We start from the raw sequence: 22,977 nt of genomic DNA, 5'->3' as shown, positions 1-22,977 counted from the left end.
TAATCTGCTTGGTATGTAAGCAACATGAATTTGTAATATTTCTGACCTTTCTATTCTTTTTCTTATAAAACAGAGATTTCTTACACTTCCAACTTCTGATCTTATAGACTTTGTAATAACACAACAATAAGTGAATACTGTTGAAGTAGTTTAGTTTACTGTCATCCTTACTTTATTATTTTTAATTTTTGTGCCTTGCTTCCTTTGGAAACAGTGGATTTTATACACATGCTTATTTTGTCTTCTCTTATAGTTCATACTACTTTCAGTTAATGATTGTTTTTGTGTTTTCAAGTCATCTGTAAATATTTTTAAAAGTCAACTCAAGAAATTGATTACCTTTTGAATAAATATTCCTAAATCTTTGGTAACACAGTTGGGAATTTTAAAATGTTTTTTTTTCTAACATTGTATAGCTCATAATTTGTGTCTTATTTTAATGCAATGATAAATTGTTCTGGCTAATTCCTGTTAATCACTCGTTTGAACAGTTTTATTTATTTTCTATTGACAGATCTTACTCAAGGTAGCTTCAGGAAAAGAACGTAACATTAGCTCATAGAATATTTTTTGGAACAACTACAGGAATGGTAGAAATTTTAAGTATCAGCAACCAAAAACAAACAAAATGCCATTAAGATCATTTTCTCTGGTCCTGCCTGCATTTCATTTTTCTTTAACATTAAAAACTTTCTCTACATACTGAGAAATAGGCTTTTTGTTGTGGTTCAGTTCTTATTTAAAAAATTTTTAATGTTATTTTTTAGAGACAGATCAGAAGCAGGGGATGGGCAGAGAGGGAGATACGTTATCTGAAGCAGGCTCCAGGCTCCAAGCTGTCAACGTGGAGACTGAGGAGGGGCTCAAACCCAAGAACCATGAAATCAGGACCTGAGCCAAAGTCAGATACTCAACTGACTGAGCCATTTAGGCACCCTTAAGTTTTTATTTAAATTTTAGCTACTTAGTATATAGTGTAATATTAGTTTCAAAAGAATTTAGTGATCACTTACATAAAACACCCAGTACTCATCACAAGTTTTGATAATGCTCCTAATTAAAAATATATGGCTTCGGGGCGCCTGGGTGGCTTAGTCGGNATTTAAAAAAAAATAAAAATAAAAAAATAAAAAAATAAAAAAAAATAAAAAAAAAAATAAAAAAATATGGCTTCTAGGGCACCTGGGTGGCCCAATCAGTTAAGCATCTGACTTCAGCTCAGGTCATGATCTCTTGGTTTCTGAGTTGGAGCCCCGCATAGGTCTCTCTTCTATCAGTACAGAACCTGCTTCAAATCCTCTGTGTCCCTCTCTCTACCCCTCCCCTGCACACTCTCACTTGATCTTTCTCAAAAGTACACACACACTTTCTGTTTCTGCCACAAGAAAGGACTTACTTTGATCATATCCTGATTTCTAAATTTCCAAGGAAATGAATAATTGGTCCAGCTTTGACCAATTCAGTAGGCTTAAGAGAGGGATAATTTTTGAGCATTATTTCCATCTCCATGAATAAAACAAGTGCTATGATAACTAGGAATTTTCAAATGATGGGACAAATAATTTCAAATATAAATTCTGCATAAAAATGTTAAATCAATTAAAATGGTATTTCCATGTACATTTAATAATTTAAAAATTTGCTTAATTCCTTTCTTAATTCTACATATCTGTTGACAATTTATGTTTCCTCTTTTAGGAAATACCTGTCCAGGTTCTCTGCTCATTGTTTAATCTGGTTAAATATTTATTTATTGAGTCACATAAATTTCTTACATATTTTAGATATTAACTATCAGGTACATAGTCTGCTTATATTTCTCTCATTCTGTTGATTGCCTTCTCATTTTGTTGATTATTTTGCTGTACTCTAGCTTTTTAGTTTAATACAAACTCACTTCTTTATTTTTATTTTAATTGTGCTTTCAGTATAAGAGCCAAAAAATCATTTCCCAGACCAGTGTTAAAGGATTTTTGTCTTTGTTTCTTTCTAGTAGTTGCAAGGCTTTAGGTCTTAAGTCTTTTTTTTTTTTTTAAGTCTTAAATGTACTCCATTTTGAGTTGATTTTTGTATACGGTATACGATGTGTGTGATTTGATTATGCTACAAGTTCATATCCAGTATTTCAACATTATTTATTGAAGAGACTATCCTTGCCTTATTGTGTGCTCTTGCCACCCTTGTCAAAGATCGGTCGATCATAGATGTGCGAATTTTTGGGCTTTCTATTCTATTTATCTCAACATCAATTTTATGCCAGCATTGTACTGTTTTGATTACCAATACTTTATAATATAGCTTGAAATCAGAGAAAACTTTGTTATTCAGGCTCCAGATTGCTTTCACTGTCAGGGGTCTTTTGTGGTTCCATGTGACTTTTAGTTGTTTTATATCTGTGAAGAATGGCAATGAGATTATGATAGTGATTGCTCTGAGTCTCTAGATTGCTTGGGGTAGTATGAACATTTTAACAATATTAGTGCTCGCTTCGACAGCACAATATATTAAAATTGGAATGATACAGAGAAGATTAGCATGGCCCCTGCACAAGGACGACATGCAATATTTGTGAAGCATTCCATATTTTTCTGTCTCTCTCTCAGAAATAAATAAAATGTTAAAAACTTTTTTAAAAAACCAATATTAATTATTTCCATCCATGGACACTGATAACTTTCCAGTCATCCGTGTTTTCTGTACTTTCCCTTCTCAATGTTTTGCAATTTCAGCATTGCGTGTCATTCATCTCTTTGGTTAAGTTCATTCCCACGTATTTTATTCTATTTATTGCTATTGTGAATACAACTGTTTTTAAAATTTTCCTTTTAGATACATAAAAAGATACCTAAAACAACTGTTTTTATACCCTTTACATTAATTTCTATATCAATTTACACTGACTTTGTACCCTACAACTTTATTGAATTTTTTAGTGTTAACTTTTTTTTTAATTTTTAGGGTTTTCTATATATATGAATCATGTCAGCTGCCAACATAGACACTTTTACGTCTTCCTTAGTGATTTAGGTGTCTTTTCTTTTACTTGCCTAATTAATTTGACTAGATTTCTAGTACCATTTTGAAAAGAAGTGGTGAGAGTGAGCAGACTTGCCTTATACTAGATCGTGGAGAGAAAGCTCTGATTTTTTTCTAAATTGTAATGTTAATAGTGAACTTTTCATATATGGACTTCACTTTGTTAAGTTCTTTCTGTACATATTTTGTTGAGTCTTTGTTGAGACTTTTAGTCATGGATGGATATTGAACTCAGTCAAACGCTTCTTCTACAACAACTAAAATAATCATGTAGCAGTTGTTTTTCATTTTGTTAGTGTGCTATATCACATTGATTAATTTGCATATGTCCTAACATCCTTGCATCCCAGGGATAAAATCTACTTGGCCATAGTATATAATTATTTTTAACGTGCTGAATTTGATTTGCTAGTGTTTTATGGAGAATTTTTGCATCTATATTTATCAGGGTTATCGACCTACAGTTTTATTTACTTGTAATGTCTTTGGGTTTTTTTTTTTTTTTTTGTATTAGGGAGATACTGGTCTCATAAATGAGTTTGAAAAGGTTCCCTCTTCTACTTTATGAAAGAGTTTCAGAAGGATTGGTATTACTTTGAACATTTGGTAGAGTTTACCTGTGAAGCAATCTCAATCTGGGCCTTTATTTTTGGAAAAGCTTTTGGTTACTAATTCTGTCTTCATATTTGTTACTAGCTTGTTCAGGCTAGTGTTGTTCAAACCAGTCATTTAATTTTTGCCTGTATTGAAGTCAATTTCTGCCTTGAGATATGTCAACATTTGCTTTATAATTTTAAGTGCTCTAATGTTGGATGTATATTTATAATTGTTATATCATCCTGTTAAATTGGCCCATTTATCATTATATATAATGACATTTGTCTGAAGGCAGCTCTGAACTTAACATCTATTTTTTCTGATATAAATATAGCCATGCCTGTTTTCTTTTGGTTACCATTTGCATGAGATATCTTATTCTATTCCTTTACTTTCAGCCTTTGTGTTTCTTTAAATCTAACTTGGTTCTCTTGTAGGGGGTACAACAGTTGATCTAATTCTTTTTGAAAATTCATTCAGCTGCCCCATGCCTTTTGATTAATAAGTTTAACCTACTTATATATAAAATAATTATCAATTGAGGGCTTAACACTGCCATTTTAAAATTTTTTATCTGTTCTGCAGTTAATTTGTTCCTCTCTTCCTTTTTTCCAGTTTGAGATACAATTGACATATAACACTGTATAATTTTTACATAATAATGACTTGACTACATATATTGTGAAATGATTATCACAATAAATTTAGTTAACATCCAGCACTTCATGTAATTACAATTTTTCCCTTTTAAGGAGAACTTTTGGGATTTGCTTTCTTAGTACCTTTCAAATATACCATAGAGCAATGTTAATTATAGTTGTCATATTGTATATTATGACCCCAGCACTTAAAAGTGTGTACCCTTTGATGATTTTCACCCAATCTCCCCATCCCCTGTCTCCATGTCTTGTAACAACAAATCTGACCTCTTTTTAATGAGTTAGTTTTTATATTCCACATAGAAGGGAGATCATACAATATTGGTCTTTTTCTGACTGATTTCACTTACCAAAATGCCCTCAAGTTTTACCCTTGTTGTCATAATTGTAGGATTTCATTTTTATGGATGAATAGTATTCCACTGTATACATAGGTCGCATCTTTTTTATCCACTCATCTGTTAATGTATCCTTAGGTTATTTTCATGTGTTAGCTATTGTAAATAATGCTGCAAAAACATGGGAGTCCAAACATCTCTTTGACATATGACTTTATTTCCTTCAGAAGTAGTCTCAGAGGTAGAACTGCTGAGTCAAAGGTTAGTTCCATTTTTAATTTTTTGAGGAAGCCCCATACTATTTTCTAGAGTGGTTTAACCAGTTTATATGGCACCAATGGTATACAAAGTTTCCCTTGATCCATACCCTTGCTGGGCATTTGTTATCTTGTGTTTTTGGTGACAGCCATTCTACCAGGTGTGAGGTGATTTCTCATTGTGGTTGTTAATTTGCTTTTTCCTTTTCATATACCAGTCAACCATCTAAATATATTTTTGAACACAATCATGTCCTTTTTCTATTTTTAAATTGAATTATTTTACTATTAAAGTAGAGGAGTTATTTTTTATATTTTGTATATTAACTCCTTAATCGATAGTGTACAAATATTTTCTCCCATTCCATAGGATGCGTATTCATTTTTTTAATTGTTTCTTTTGCCAACAAGTTTTTTAGTTTCATGTAGTCTCACATTTTAGTTGTTGCTTGTGCTTTAGGTGTCATACCAAAAAAAAATATTGCCAATATCCATGTGAAGGAGCTTTATCCCTATGTTTTCTTCTAGAAGTTTAATATTTTCCAGTCCTACATTTAAGTCTTTAAGCCATTTCGAGTTAACTTCTGTGAATGGTGTAAAATATGGGTCTAGTTTCATTCTTTTACATAAGAGTATCCAGCTTTTCCAGTACAATTCACTGAAGAAGGTATTTTTTCTCCATTGAGTTTTCTTGACTTTCTTGTTAAATATTAATTGACTGTATATGCATGGGTTTATTATTGGGCTCTTACTCTGTTCCAACTGTCTGTTCTATGCCAATACCACCCTATTTCACTTCTATAACTTTATAATATAGTCTGAAATCTTCCCGTTATTTATTTTTTATTGTGGCTTCCTTTAATTCTTTTCTCTTTGTTTTTTTTGTTTATCTATTATGTTTGTGTGTGTTGTGTGTGTGTGTGTGCGCGCGTGCTTAGCTCAGGGCTTACATAAAATGTCCTGTAGTTATAACTGTCTCTTTGAAATGAACAACTTAACTTCAATTGCATTAATAAACTGTACTTTTAATCTTCCCACATGCTTTTTGTTCTTATAGCTAGAGAATATATTGTGTACTCATTAACAATTTTATCTTTTAACTTCTATATTAGTTTTAAAGGTAATTTATAGGCCATTACAGTATTACATGTTTCTGTATTTGTCTATGTATTTACATTTAACAATGAGGCTTCTGCTTTCATGTGCTTTCACATTGCTGTTTAGTGTGTTTTCATTTTATAATGAATAATTATAAAATATAAGCATTTTGTGTGTAGTGGGTCTGTTGGTGACTAGTTGTGTTTTTGTTTTTTGCCTTGGAAAGACTTGTTTCTTCATCTTAAAATAATTTTAACATATATTTTATTCGTGTGTGTGTGTGTGTGTGTGTGTGTGTTTTCTTTTAGCGCTCGAATATATCATCTCCTTTTCTCCTAGTCTGTAAAGTTTCTACTGAGTAATCCACTGACAGTCTTACAGGTGTTCCCTTATATGTAGAGTTATTTTTCTGCTTTCAAAACTCTCTTTTTTGTTTTTGACTTTTGACAATTTACTAATAATACAAATCATTGTAGTCTTGAGTTGATCCTATTTGGGCTTGTTAAGTCTCATGAATTAGATGTTCATTTCCTTCTCAAGATACAGAAGGTTTTAAGTGGTGTCTCTGGCTGGCTCTGAGGGAGCAGAGTAGTGTAAACTCCACATAGCTCATCCTCTAAACTTAGGGTATATGCCAAGCCAGTGGGTGTCCTCAGCAGGAAAATTTGTGAGCAACCATGGCAATAGAAAGCATTGCTGGGATTCTCAGTAGCAGTGGCTGAGTGTGGTGCTGGATATAGACATGGCCAAAGAGATCCATCTTTGCAGAGGGTACCACGGTGTGGGCCTATACATGATACTGATGCTGGTCAAGAATGCAGCTGTGGGCAGAAAAATAGTAGTGTCTGAGTCTGGGCCACATGCTTATACATGGTGACAGTTTGGAGACACAAGTGGACATAAGTTTATGGTTACACCATTGTCTAGGTCTAAGAATGCACAGAGGAACCACAAAGCTGGAGTTTGGGAGATGGGAAAGTACAAAGCAGTGGTGACACCAGGGACTGGGGTATGGCTGATATGCAGTGGTTGTGACACTGGATCTGTTGTATAGTGGCCATGGGGCCAGGATTCAGCATGTAGATGTATGTGGAGTGGCCGCAGACCTGGAGTGTGGTCTGCTAGCATATGCAGAGTAGCAATGATGCTGGTGATTCATGATGTGGGCAGCTGTAGAATAACTACAGCACCAGGGTCTGGGGTCCATTCATGCATGAAGCAATGGTAGCATCTGGGGCCAGGGCAGGAACACACATGAAGAATCACAGATCTGGCATTTTGGCATGTGCACAGTGGCATCAGGATGGGGACTGGGGCACAAAGCAGTAGATCCTTTCTGTGGGTGCACACTGGAAGAACTCTGAGTAGCCCTGTCAGCTGTTATCCACACTGGTAAAGACTGGAAGTGGGCTAATTGGTGTTGAAAGTGATAATTTTCCACTAGTGGTATAGGTTTCTAGCGTCCTTTTCTTTCTCTATTCCTTGTGCAGATATTACGGCCAATTAGATCCCTCTTGGTGCTGAGCTATGATGGAGCGGAGCATAGAGTGACAGGTAAAATTCTTCCTACTCTTGGCTACTTGTTTTTGTAGGTGTGTTTCAATGGGTGCTGCAGGGTTGTTTTTGGTGGTGGTGGTGGTGGTGGTGGTGGTTTGTTGTATTTCAGAGCTCCCCGAGAGCTATTTTCAACAGTTTTTTAATTATTACTTTTGTGGAGGGGGCAAGCACTGGGACCTCCTGGTATATCACTCTTGATCCTAGCCCTACTTAATTATTTTGATTCAAAAATATAATTAATATGTGTTAACAGTCATATAATTTTTACTTAGTTATATCAACAAAAGATATATTATATAATAATAAATGGATTAGGTAGGTATAGATAAATGAGGAATAAGGAATGAATAAGGAATTATAAAAAGCTAATGTTTGCCAGCTTAAATACGTATTTGGGCCTTAAAGTCCCTTGGCATTTGTGAATTTAGGTGTCTTCACAAATCATGAGAGTAATTACCAAACCCAAAGGGTGATGTTGGGTTAATTAATTTTTAAAATTATTTGTAACTGTTTACACACTCATGAGTATTACTCCTTGACTCATTAAGGATTGCAGTTCAATAGTCTTTGCTTAAAAATGTCTTTATTCTTCAATATGAACCTTAAAATAATTTTATGTCTACATTATGGTTAAAATAGGATTGCATAGGTTATTGGACATTAACATTTACATGATCTAGAATTTCACAGAGTTTCCCAAGAATGATTGGCTAAATAATGGAGGTGGCCATATGGTAAAATTAAAAAAGGGTAAGAGGCAGACTTCAGAGTCCACAATTTGACTTATTACTAAAGCTGTTTGATGTTTCATAGGTTTTTATTAATATTAGAAAGGTATTCTACAAATTTGACAAATTAAATATTAAAACGTTGTGATATTTACTGGTTTTGCCCCAAATTACTACCTGACCCATTTGTTGTCATTTTAATAGACTATCTTGTAAAAAAAAAAAATGTCAATTCGCTATGGTTTCCTAACATTAATTTCCTCCCTTTCAAAATCTAATCTTTATCTATGAGAATATATTTTACACAGTTGTAATGATAATATAGTCACAATTTTGATATATCAAAACTATTTAACTAGATAGCTACATAAACTTCATGATAATATTGAATATATTATGACAGATTTGACTACCCATACTTTTATATTCCTTCTCCTAAGTTTTTAGATAGTACTAAGAATGTACCCAATGCATTATTTAAGCTATTTTTTTTTTTTGAGAGAAAGAAAGAGGAGAGGCAATGAGCAGTAGAGGAAGAAAGAGAGAAACTTAAGGAGGATCCATGTCTAGAATGGAGCCTGATGCAGGGCTCAATCTCATGACTGCAAGATCATGACCTGAACCCAAATCAAGAGTCAGACACTTAACAGACTGAGCCAACCAGGCGCCCCATAAGTTATTAAATGAACATTTAATAATCATTGACTTGATATTTTACAAAATACATTTTCAATTAAAGACCTTTTTTCCCCACACAAGCACAATTAATCTTAATATTTTATCCATGGATGATTATTAATGGCTGCTTAAGTTAATTATTACTCTCATCATTCTTGTTCTCACTCATAGATGTAAAAATAATGTATATAGTTTCAATCGTAATGAACCCAAAATTTTCGTTTCTCCAAATTTCTAGTCATGTGAAATATTTCAGTAAAATCAAAGTAAACACCGGCTCTATTTTTAGTCTCACAAAACTTAAAAGAATTTATATTGTGTTATAGGTCCCACCAGTAAACCTAAAGAGCAGAGATGCTCTTGATTTCAAAACTCAGTTTTAGCAAAAGTAGAATTTTAAAAAAGTGTTTACTTATTTTTTTTAAATCTTGAGACAGATAGAGTGATCACAAGCAAGGCAGGGGCAGAGAGAGAATCTTAAGCCCTTTACATGGGGCTCAAACTCATGAACCATGAGATCATGACCTGAGCTGAAATCAAGAGTCAGTTGCTTAACCAAGTGCCATTCAGGTGCCACCCAAAGTAGAATTTTGATAGGAAACACAAATATACCCACACAACATACACAGATACATGTATCTATTGTTTCATTATACCCTCAGCAATCTAAAATAAGGCCTAATTACTGGGTCTTTTGATATGCAATAAAGAAGAATGGCTGTAGGGAAATATCTACTTATGGTTGCTAATTCAAAATTTTACTTTTCAAAATTATATTCCTCAGCTTGACGTTTCAACTTTCAACTTTTGTAAATCAATAGAAGTTTAAAAGATTATTTGAACATATAATCTCCTAATAAAAAGAGAAAAAATAGTTTTAAGAGATTTTATTTGATTTATAAGAAAGAAAATTTTGGATAGGGTATTAGACCTTTTCTCTGTTACTGAGTCAGATTCCTCCCATACACACCTGAATGAAAGTCATCTCTTATTTTCCTTAGAGGACATGCCAAGGAAGTCTTTATGCCTTCTCTAAATCATGTGCAAGCTGGTCGGATGTAAATACTATATTGGTTCTTAACACTAGTATATTATAAGAGTGAACCCAAGTTGAATTATTAAAGTTCAAAATCATTTATAAAATGTCATCACCAGGAGCATTTACTTATCTATCATACCAAAATGTCATTAACATTCACAGCTCAAACATCAAAGGATAAACTATCTTTATTCCCACTAGAAAAGAGGGCTGTTAGAGATCTACATTCTTCCAAAGACATTTCATGGATTTGTGAATATCAGACACTTCACATTCAATTCCTCTTGAAATCTTAGTCACATATTCCTTTAAGACTCAACATTTGTGTTTTGTGCTATAATGACTCCCCAATCTCCTTAAACATTGATTTAAAAAAACTAGTAGTGGTGAAGATTATGATTTTTAATCAAATAAACACAAAATATAGTTGCTTCACAATGGCATTTGATTCTAAGTAAAATTACAATTTTTTTTTCTGCTAACACCATTGAGGAGAAATGATTAAGAACTAATTTTGTAGGTAGAGGCAGTTCAAGATGGCTGTTCAGGAAGATCCTGAATTCATCTCCTGCCATAGGTACAACAATATACACCTATAGAAGGCATAATTCCTTCTGAAAATCCTTGATAACTAGCTGAAGATCTCCTCTACAACAAAGACCTCCTCTACAAAAAGGTGCCACAGTGAGATGTGTAGCAGAGGCAGAGATTTTGTCTTGCCAAAATGTTCATGTCCGGCACAGCAACACAGCAGCACAAGGTTCTCAATATCTCAAACTCCTCTCTGAGGAGCAAGGGTTTTGTATGACACATTGGGCACCATGATGTTTGAGACCTAAACCAGAGAGATGAGCTTCCAAAATGTTTAACCTTAAAACCCAACAAGAATTACGGCCAGAAGAACCATAGATTCATAGAGAATGAAATATTATTTAGTATTATAACATTTAGTATCTCTTTAAGAGCACGTATGCAGATAGTTGCACTAGGACCAAGCCCAAAAGCAGTGGTTTGAAAAGAGGCTAGACCATATGTGAAGGAGATTCATTTGCTAATCTTAATTTGCCAGAGGGGAAAAAGCATGCTTAGACTCTCCGGGGACAAAGATGCTGGCAGGTACCATTTTTACATTCTTTACCTTACTAGTGCCAACACTGGCAATTGTCATTTTTTTACTCTCATTCTGACCTGCTAGAACCCCCTTCTCAGCAACTGCCAGAGCTCCACCAGAGACATCAAGTGAGCACCTCATCCACTGTGCTATGCTGCAGTGACCCCAAAGATGGTAGACAAGCACCTCACCACACCACATTCCTCTTATGGTCCCAAAAGGAGCAGGTGGTGGGTGCCCCACCCTCTTCATGGCCCTCCAAATTTGCAGGCATACACAGCCTACATAGTGGATGTCACTTGAGTGCCAGGCTCTGGAGGCCAGGGTGTACTGTGTTTCTGAGGCTGATGGATCTGAAAGAATCAGAGAGAAACTTCAAGAAACATCCAAGAACTAAGGCAAGAGTAAATGATAAGGTACATAGCCTACACATGGCCACTCATTCAAAACTAGGAGAGAATTGTTTCATTGAACACATAGAAACAAACATAAGAAGCCAAGCAAAAAAGGGGTGTCTGGGTGGCTTAGTCAGTTAAGTTTCCAATTTCAGCTCAGGTCACAATCTCACAGTTCATGAGTTCGAGCCTTGCTTTGATCTCTGTGATGACAGCTCAGAGCCTAGAGCCTGCTTCAGATTCTGTGCTTCCTCCTTCTCCCTCTCCTCCTCACTGACGGTGTGCTCTCTCTCTCTCTCCTCTGTCTCTCTCTCTCAGAAATGAGTATTTAATAAAAAAGAAGCCAAGCAAAATGAAGAGACAGAAGAATGTATTCTAAATGGAAGAGTAAGATAAAACTCCAGAAAAAGGCCAATAATAAAAATTTATAATTTACTTATTATTGAGTTCAGGATAACAGTCATAAAGATGTTTACTGTACTCAGAAGAATGAATAAAGAGACAACTTCAATAAAGAGAAAATATAAATATAAAAAGAGAACACAGAGCTGGAGAGTAATTGAACTGAACAATACACTAAAAGAGTTCAACAGTCAAGGAGAAGAATCAATGATCTGGAAGATGGCATTAGAACTCACTCAAATAGAGCAGGAAAAAGAAAAAGAAGTTCAAAAATGAAGATAGTTTAAGAGACCAATGGGATAACATCACGTTATAACATTACATTATAGGGATTCCGGGAAGAGTAGGGATGGAAAGGGGTAGAAAACTTATTTGAAGATGTAATGATTGAAAAATTTTCCTAACCTGGGGAAGGAAACAGTTACCCAAATGCAGGAAGCCCATAAATCTCCAAATAAGATGAACTCAAAGAGATCTCCACTAAGACACACAGTAATAAGTATGTCAATGTTTTTTTTAATGTTTTATTTATTTCTGAGAGAGAGACCACAGGAGCAGGAGAGGGTCAGAGAGAGAGGGAGATACAGAATCTGAAACAGACTTCAGGCTCCGAGCTAGCTGTCAGCACAGAGCCCAGCACAGGGCTCCAACCCATAAACCGTGAGATCATGACCTGAGCCAAAGTTGGACGCTTAACTGACTGAGCCAGCCAGGCACCCCAGTATGTCAATGTTCAAGAGAGAATCCCAAATACAGCAAGAGAAAATCAACTAGCTATGTAAATGGGATCCTGCATAAGACTATAAGCATAATTATCAGCAGATTTTGTAGGCAAGAGTGATTAGAAGGATATATTCAAAGTACTAAAAGAAAAACACTTCTAACCAGAATACTACACATGGCAAGATTACCGTTCATAATCGAAAGTCCATTAAAGAGTTTTTCAGACATGCAAAATCTAACAGAGTTCATCACCACTAAAACAGCCCATCACTATTTAATAGGAAATGTTAAAGGAATTTATTTAACCTGAAAATAACACTAATTAGTAGTAAGAAAATATATTAGTAGTAAGAATACTAATTAGTAGTAAGAAAATATATTAAAGAAAATATATATAAATATAAATTATATATATATGTATATATATATAATTCAATGGTAATGGTAAATATGTAGTTTAAAAAAGGTGGTTTAATCACTTATAAAACTAGTCTAAAAGTTAAAAGAAAAAAGTAGTAAAAATCAACTATACCTACAATAATTAGTTAAGAAATACAGAAAATAAAAAGATGTAAAAGCATTTTCAAAATTATAAAATAGGGAAGGGGAGTATAAATACAGTTTTAGAATGTGTTCAAAATTAATTTGCTATAAATTTAAAAGACTATTATATATTTAGGCTGTTATACATGAGCCAGATGGTAACTACAAAGCAAAATCTTATAAGAGATACATAAGAGATAATGAGAAAGAATCTAAACATAAAACTACATAAAGTTATCAGACCACAGTAGAAAGAAATAAGAGAAAAAGAAAGGAGTAAGGGGTGCCTGGGTGGCTCAGTCGTTTAAGCATCCGACTTGGGCTCAGGTCGTGATCTCATAGACCGTGGATTTGAGCCCCACGTTGGGCTCTTTGCTGACAGCTCAGAGCCTGGAGCCTGCTTCAGATTCTGTGTCTCCCTCTCTCCCTGCCCCTCCCCCTCACTCACACTCTGTCTCTCTCTCTCTCAAAATAAAATAAAGACATAAAAAAAAATTTTTAAAAAAAGGAGCAGGGAAAACCTACAAAATACCCAGAAAACTTATTAAGAACACGGGAATGAGTACATACTCATTTATAACTACTTTAGATGTAAATGGACTAAATTCTCCAATCAAATGACACAGAGTTGCTGAATAGATTATCAAGACCTATCCATACCTTGCTAGAAGAGGAAAGTCAAATAATGCCTAAATATAGAAGGAAGGAAATAGTAAAGATCAGATCAGAAATAAATGAAAGAGACCAAGAAAAAAAATATCAATGAAACAAGAACCAGTTCTTTGAATGGATAAGCAAAATTGACAAACCTTTAGCTAGATTCACTATGAAAAATGAGGAAAGGCTCAGGTAAATAAAATTACAACTGATAAAGAAATACAGTGAGCCATAAAGAGAATACTATGAACAATTTATTTTATTTATCATTGAGGGGTATAGAGAGACAGAGCCTGAGCAGGGGAGGGGCAGAGAAAGGGGTAGACACAGAATCTGAAGCAGGCTCCAGGCTCTGAGCTGTCAGCACAGAGCCTAATGTGGGGCTCAAACTCACAAACCGTGAAATCATGACCTGAGCCCAAGTCAAACGCTTAACTGACTGAGCCACCCAGGTGTCCCTGAACAATTTTATGCCAACAAATTGGAAAATCTAGAAGAAACGGGTAAATTCCTAGAATACACAATATTCTAAAATTGAATCATACAGTAGCAGAAAATATGAATAGACTGATTCCAAGTAAGGAAGTTGAATCAGTACTCAGAAAACTCCTACAAACAAAAATTTGGAACCAAACAGTTTCATTGGTGTATTTTACAAAACATTCAAAGATATTTAATACCTAACCATCTAGAACTGTTACAAAAGAATTCAGTGGAGGGAATACTCCCAAACTCATTTTACTAGGCCAGCATTACCCTGATACCAAAATCAGACAAGACCACTAACAAAAAAAGTAAATTACAGGTCAATATTCCTAACAAACACAGATGCAAAAATTCTTAACAATATATTAACAAACCAAATTCAACAAATATATTAAAAGGATTCTACACAATTATCAGCTAGGATTGATTCCAGATATGTAGGGAGGGTTCAACATATAAATCAATATGACACACCATATTTTTTTTTAAAATGTAGGATTGAAATCATGTATCCATCTCAACTCATGCAGAAAAACATTTGCCAAAATTTAAAATCCATTTATCCTAAAAATTTTGAACAAAGTAGGTATAGAATAACTGTAACTCAAATAATAAAGGCCATATATGGCAAGCCCACAGCAAACATCATACTTAATGCTGGTAAGCTGAAAATTTCCCTTGAAATCACTAACAATACAAGGTTTAGTACTTCTATTACTTTTGTTCAACATAGCATTTGAAGTTCAAGCCAGAGAAATTAGGTAGAGAGAGAGAGAGAGAGAGACAGAGAGATGAAGGGAGGGAGATGAAGGGCATCAAAATTAGAAAGGTAGATGTAAAACTATTACTTTTTGTGAATTACATGATTTTATACCTAGAAAACATTAAAACTCCATCAAAAAGATGTCAGTACTAATAAACACATTCAGTAAATTTGCAGGTTACAAAATCAGTATACAAAAAAGTCTGTTGAGTGTTTATAAATACAATAACAATAAACTATCAGAAAAGGAATTGTTTTAAATGCCATTTATAGTTGGATCAAAAATAAAATACATAGGAATAAATTTAACCACAGAAATGAGAAACCTGTACACTAAAATTATTAAGACACTGATAAAGGAAAGTGAAGACAGGAGCACCTGGGTTGCTTAGTCAGTTGAGTGTCTGACTCTTGATTTGGGTTTAGGTCATGATCCCAGGATCATGAGATCAAGCCCTGCATCAGGCTTCACATTGAGGATGGAAATTCCCTGAGTCTCTCTCTCTCTCTCTCTCTCTCTCTCTCTCTTTCTCTCTCTCTCTCTCTCTGCCCCTCTCCCCCCACTGGTGCTCTCCCTCTAAAATAAAATAAAAAATAAAGACAAATAAATGTAAAGGTATTCCACGCCCATAGATTGAAGAATTAATATTGCAAAAATGCTCATATTATCTAAGCAATCTACAATACAATGCAATCTCTATCAACATTTCAATGGCATTCTTCACAGGAATAGAACAAATAATCCTAAAATTTATACGGAACCACAAAAGAACCTAAATAGCCAAACAACTCTTTAACACACACACACACACACAGACACGCACACACACACACACACAGTAAACAAAACGCAAAAAACAAAAACACAAAAACAAAAATCCCAGTGCTAGAAGCATCATGACCTCTGATTTCAAACTATATTACAAATCTATAGTAATCAAAACAGTATGGTATTGGTAAAAACAGACACATAAAATAGAGAAATCAGAAATATATCCACATATACAGTCAATAAATTTACAACAAAATAGACAAGATATAAAATTAAGAAAGGACATGTTTTTCTTTACATTATATTTTTATTTTTTAAGTTTATCTATTTATTTTTGTTGTGGAAGAAATGACACAAAGACAAGACACACACAAAAGACAGACACAGACACAACTCCGGCCGGAGGAACAATTCTACACAAGCCCCTCGTGCGGTTTATTTTATACCCCGGTAACTGGATACAAACTGAAATCTACAAGATGCATTCTTTTACCAAATAAGGGCAAGAAGCCAAACACATTCCAAGGACAGGGGGGAGCAAAGGGAGGAAGTGACCACAACATGTTTACGAAGAGGCCTGCTCACAATTCCAGCCTCCTCCTTATTTCTAAGGAGGGCATGTTCCCTCGTGTGCGAGCGGATCATTAACCTTGGATATTGTGTGCAGGCCCCTTGGCAGAACATCCTGTTTGCAGGCATGATCTGCCCAGGCAGAGAGTCCCATGTGCAGGCACATCTCTGTGCCCCTAACCACACTTTCTTGTGGTCACTGTTGGGCTCCCACAATTTTGAGACAGAGAGAGAGGGTGAGCGAGTGAGCATGAACAGGGAAGGGGTAGAGAGAGAGAGCAAATCCCAAGCAGGCTCCCCACTCTCAGCCTAGAGCACAATGTGGGGCTTGAACTCATAAACTGTGAGATCATGACCTAATCCCAAGTCAAGAGTTGGGTGCTTAACTAACCAGGTGCCTTTGGATAGTTTTTTCAATAAGTGATGCTGGGAAAACTAGACATCCACATGAAAAATAATGAAACTAGACCACTATCTTACATCACACACACACACACGCGCACACACACACACACACTCAGAACAGATTAAAAAGTTGGATGTCAAGACTAGAACCAATAAAAAGCCTAATACAAACAAAAACAAACCAATAAACAAAAGCAGTAAGCTCCTTGACACTGCTCTTGGTTATTTATTTATTTGTTTGTTTGACTCTAAAAGCAATGGCAACAAAAGCAAAAATAAGTAAGTGGAACAACATTCGACCAAAAAACTTCTGCACAGTGAAGGAAACTATCAACAGAGTAAAAAGGCAACCTACTAAATGGGTAAAAATATTTGCAAATCATATATCCTATAAATGGTTGATATTCAAAATATACAAAGAACTCCTAAAACTCATTTGGAAAAATTAAGAAGTCTGATTAAAAAATGGGCAGAGGATCTAACAGACATTTTTTTAAAAGACAATAGATAGTTGGCCAACAGGCACATGAAAAGATGCCCAACATCACTAATTATTAGGAAAATGCAAACCCAACCCACAATAATATATCACTTCAAACCTTTCAGAATAGCTGTTATCAAAGGAAAAAGAAATTACAAGCATTGGGTAGGATGTGGAGAAAAAGCACCCTCATGCAGTGTTGGTGGGAATGTAAACTGGTATAGCCACGGTAGAAAACAATATAATGTCCTCAAAATAATTAAAATTAGAACTAACAGGTGATCTAGCATATACAGTTGTATCTATCTGAAGTGAATAAAAACACTAATTTGAAAACATACATACCCCTATATTCATTGCAGCATTATTTATAATAACCAAGATATGGAAATAACTTAAGTGTCTAGTGATGGATGAATGGATAAAGAAGATATGGTGTATATGCACAATGGAATATGAACCATAAAAAAGAATGGAACCTTGTCATTTACAACAACATAGATGAACCTTGAGGACATTATGCTAAGTAAAATAAGTCAGACAGAGAAAGATAATACATGATTTCACTTATATGTGGAATCTAAAAAACAAAACATTTAAACCAGAAAAAACTAAACTGAACTCATAGATACAGAGAATATATTGGTGTTGCCACAGGGAAATGGGATGGGGTTGGGCAAAGGGAATCAAGAGGTACATGCTTCCAGTATAAAATAAATAAGTCATGGAGATAAATGTACAGCATGAAGACTATAGTCAATTATGTTGTATTGCAAATTTTAAAGTTGCTACCTAAACCCTAAAAAGTTCTCATCACAAGAAAATAATTTTGTAATTTGTATGCTTGCGAATGGTAACTAGACTTATTGTGATAACCCTTTCACAATATATACAAATGTATCATGTGGTACACCTAAAAATAATATACACTATGTCAATTATACTTAGGTAAAAATCAATGTAAAATTCATTAAAAAAATAATTTGACCACATAGCTGTTGGTCCATTTCTGGGTGTTCTATTTTGTTCCATTGATCAATGTGTCTGTTTTTTTGTGCCAGTACCATACTATCTTGGTGACTATAGCTTTGTAATAAAACTTGAAGTCCAGAATCATGATGCCTCCAACTTTGTTTTTCTTTTTTAAGATTGCTTTGGGTATTTGGGGTCTTTTGTGGCTCTATATTTTAGCACTGTTTGTTCTAGCCCTGTAGAAAATGTTGGTGGTATTTTGATAGGGATTATATAAAATTTATAGATTGCTTTGGGTAGTATAGACATTTATTTTCTTTAAATATTTATTTTGAGAGGAAGAGAGCATGAGTGTGAGAGGGGCAGAGAGAGAGGGAGAGTGAGAATGCCAAGCAGACTCTGTGCGGTCAGCATAGAGCCTGATGTAGGCCTCGATCCCATGAACTAGAAGACCATGACCTGAGCTGATCAAAAGTCCATGCTTAACTGACTGAGCCACCCAGGTGCCCCAGGTAGTACAGATATTTTAACAGTACTTGTTCTTCCAATCCATGAGCATGAAATATTTTTCTATTTCTTTGTGTCATCTTCGGTTTCTTTCTCAAGGGTTCTGTAGTTTTCAGAGTACAGATCTCTTACCTCTTTGGTTAAGTTTATTCCTAGGTATCTTATGTTTTTCATGCAATAGTAAATAGGACTGATTGCTTTATTTCTATTTCTGCTGCTTCATGACTTGTATATAGAAATGCAACAGAAGATATTTGCACATGACATATCTGATAAGGGTTATATCCAAAATCTATAAAGAATTTATCAAGTGCAACACCCCAAAAATAAATAATATAGTTAAGAAATGGGCAGATAGTTGCCTGGGTGGCTCAGTTAGTTGAGTGTTCGACTCTTGATTTCTACTCAGGTCATGATTTCATGGTTCATGAGATTGAGCCCTGCATCAGAGTCTATGCTAACCGTACAAAGCTTGCTTGATATTCTTTCTCTTGCTCTAGGCCTCTGCCCTTACTTCCTCACCAACCCCCCCAAAAAAAAATAAACAAAAAAAAATAAATGGACAGAAGACATGGATAGATATTTTTCCAATGAAGACTTACATATGACCAACAAACACATGAATACCACTCATCATCAGGGAAATACAAATCAAAACCACAATGAGATACCACCTCATGACTGTCAGAATGGCTGAAGTTAACAGCACAGGAAACAACAGAGGTTGGCAAGGATGCAGAGAAAGGGGAACCTTCTTGCACTGTCCATGGGAATGCCAACTGGTGTGGGCACTCTGGAAAATAGTAGGGAAGCTCCTCAAAAAGTTAAAAATAGTGCTTGCTTTGGTAGCACATATACAAAAATTGGAATGATATAGAGAAGATTAGCCTGGCCACTGCAGAAGGATAACACTCAAATTCATGACACATTCTATATGATTAAGAAGATAATAAAACCTGATAGTCCCCCCACCAAAAAAGTTAAAAATAGATTTACCCTATGACCCAGCAATTGCACTACTAGGGTATTTACCCAAAGGATACAAAAATATTGATTAGAAGGGGAATAAGCACCCCAATATTTATAGAAGCATTATCAATACCCAAAATATGGAAAGAGCTCAAATGTCCATTGACTGATGAATGAGTAAAGAAGATGTGGTATATATAAATAATGGAATATTATTCAATCATCAAAAATAATTAAATCTTGCCATTTGCAACAACATGAATGGAGCTAGAGTGTATTATGCTAAGTGAGAAAAGTCAGATTAAGATAAATATCATATGATTTTACTCATATGTTAAATTAAGAAATGAAACAGATGAACATAGGGGAATGGGCATAAAAAGAGAGGTGGGCAAACAATAAGAGACTCTTAATTAGAGAGAACGCACTGAAGGCTGCTGGGCATGAGGGTAGTAGGCAGATTGGCTAAATGGGTGATGGGTATTAAGGGGGGCACCTGTTGGAATATCACATATTATATATAAGTGATAAATCACCAAATTCTACTCTTGAAACTAACATTACACTATATGTTAACTAACTAGAATTTAAATAAAACCTTAAAAATAATTTTATAGATACCATCTCAAAAAATAGGTTAAGACAAGTTTTAAAACACTCATAGTTAGACTTCTTGGATAAAGAACAACAGAGTAGCTAAATGGAGATCTATGTACAATATCAATCTGCAGATCCTAATTGTCTTGTTTGGCTTGTAATTATGCTCAAGCCTCAGGGGAAGATCAGCTTCTGGCAAGAGTGCAAACAGAATGTTTTTTTCCTAATTACAAGTGTCCTGAGTCTCATTTCCTGCTTCTTTTTCCTTTATTCCTCCTCTTTATATTCTAGCTTTTCATAAACAGATCCCTTCTACTAAATGCCTTCCAAATATTTCCTTTTCTCCTCCTGCGTCTGTAGGGCAATTTCCTACCCACCATCTCTCAGGTAACTCTAAAATAAGATCTTTCTTATTTAGAAACCTTAGAAAATAAGGTTTCTCTAAAATAAGATCAAATTAAACTCACATCCTAAACTGTCTATAATATTAAATGTTCTTACCTTGTGTTGCTCATTGAGGGTAGAGCTGGAATGAAAGCTTTGGGCACTGCTATTTTAGGCTAGATTTCTTACTACTCTAAATACCAGAGGGACAATTACTGCTATTTTCAATGCAGAATTTGACATATCTAGTTACAATAAACCTTTACTGACTATGTATGCAGAGAAAAGCTTTTCTGCCCTAATTAAGGGAAAGGATAAAAGCGAGAGAAGTGTTTTCAATCAAGCAATATTATGTATTACATGGATACCATTTAAGGTCTGATTCTTGTTATCCTACTGGAAAGTAAAACACAATCTATTCATAAAGATGCTTAAATGGTATTAAATAGTAATTTCTATCACCAATTGCCTTACTGAGTAAAATCCAGAATTTATATTTAAATATCACAAGAGTATGTTCATGGTTATGTGCATAAGATGTATTGCAATTTTCACTTCAAAATTAGAATTTATCTTACAACAGACTAAGAAAAATACTGTAAAAACAATTCAGTTTAATCAAATAAGGCATTTAATACACTAGAAAAGTATGCATTTATATGTATTTTGTATATTGTACATGTATTTTGTATATGTATTTGTGTATATTTTGTGTATATATATATATATGCATTGATGTGTATTTTGCTTCATGAAATTATATCCAATAAATTTCTTCAAACCTAGGGAGAACAGTGTATTTTCCCTAAAATATGAAAAAATAAATGGTGAAAAGATGATACTTCACAAGTTATTTCATATCATTATATGCCACTCTGCCAAGAAAAGATTCGTGTTAAGCCAAATTCATTTTGTCTTCCCATGAATGCATATGGAGTTATTCTTTGAAACATCTAGGGAAACAGTAAAATTCCACTGACACTAAGGATAGAATTTTTTTAAAAAAGGTAGAAAAAGTGAAGACAAAACACTTAATATTAAACTTGCAGTTTTGTAACTTACATGTGTATATTGTATTCATACTTACAGGGTATTTTGTCTGCAGGAATCTACTCAAGTACCTAAGATTGTAAAAACTGTAAAATAAAAACTGATAGGCTAGCTAGTTAGTGTGATGACGGCAAGGCAGTATTAGATTTCAAAGTGTGTATTTTAAAAATTAAACACTATACAGTGAAACTAGAGTAGCAATATCATTATATTTCTGGATATGTTGTTTAATTAAAATTTTCAGCTCATTTATCTTTTATGAATTATTTTATTATTTTTTTAGTACAATTGCCATTATCAAGGCATGGCTGTACAGGCCTGATACCAAACCAAGTTGTAATTTCTTTAGCGCCCATGCCTAGAAATTAAAATTTGCTAAGAAAAGTCATGCATTAATTTGTCTGATTATAAACAAATGACATAAAAATAGTAATGTTATCTATGAGTCTAATTAAAAAGCATTACCAGCAATCTATTTTTTCTACTAATTGCAAAAATTTCCTAATAAGAAGGAAAGAAAGTTAAAGCTACTGCACAATAAAGTTGTACAAAGGGAAGTTTAGACAGCAACCTGAAGTTGCATTAGTTTTAGTGTGCTACAAAATTAGTTCCAGGGTTTTGACATATGATATAAATTTATTTCATATTGAGACTGTGGGGACTCAGTATTGCTTGCTGCATGCTACTGTAAGAGAATTTTAGTATTATTTTGGTCTCCTGAAATTTATTCTTACCTTCCCACTGAGTTTGAGAGAAATAGCTGGTGTGATCCTGATTGAGGGCAATGCTCCTCACATTTGCCAGGTTCATGTTGAAGTTTTAAAGTTTTCCATGATAAAGTTAGATGCTTCCCAGTATTTGTCAATTACACTTTGAAAAGCTTTTGGTTCTGACCTGTAGGTTGTAAATTTACTATTGATGGGCCAGAAGAGGAATGTTTTAAAACTTGGAGGTGTTTAAAGATTTAGTTGGGGCTGAAAAGAGCCTTAAAACTCTCACATTGCTAGAAAAAGAGGTCCAAGAAACTGTAACAGCAGGTACATGGATTGAAAAGGAGATTATATCTTCAGTAATTACTGAACCCTGTTGCCACCTGTTCATGAAGCATTTCCCAGCTCCCTATGTCAAAATGAATTGCTTCCTCTGCTCTGCTTCAATAGCACTTTGGGCATTCTCAATACCTCTCTTATTTATGTTATACCT

The 22,977-nt window shown here is 34.4% G+C and overlaps 2 non-coding genes and 1 pseudogene across 2 annotated transcripts; 2 read left to right on the top strand and 1 right to left on the bottom strand.

Annotated features, from left to right (window-relative positions):
- LOC144236857 (small ribosomal subunit protein uS5-like) overlaps positions 1–22,977 on the bottom strand; it is a 186,448-nt pseudogene that overhangs the window by 22,293 nt on the left and 141,178 nt on the right.
- Positions 2,480–2,588, top strand: LOC144236876 (U6 spliceosomal RNA). The gene has a single exon (XR_013336674.1). It is a non-coding gene; the product is annotated as a U6 spliceosomal RNA (small nuclear RNA).
- On the top strand, positions 19,608–19,714 carry LOC144236877 (U6 spliceosomal RNA). Its single transcript, XR_013336675.1, has one exon. It is a non-coding gene; the product is annotated as a U6 spliceosomal RNA (small nuclear RNA).

Source organism: Crocuta crocuta, unplaced genomic scaffold (assembly GCF_008692635.1).
Source record: "Crocuta crocuta isolate KB4526 unplaced genomic scaffold, BGI_CrCroc_1.0 scaffold226, whole genome shotgun sequence".
Lineage (NCBI taxonomy): Eukaryota > Metazoa > Chordata > Mammalia > Carnivora > Hyaenidae > Crocuta > Crocuta crocuta.
This window is presented reverse-complemented; position numbering and strand designations above follow the sequence as displayed.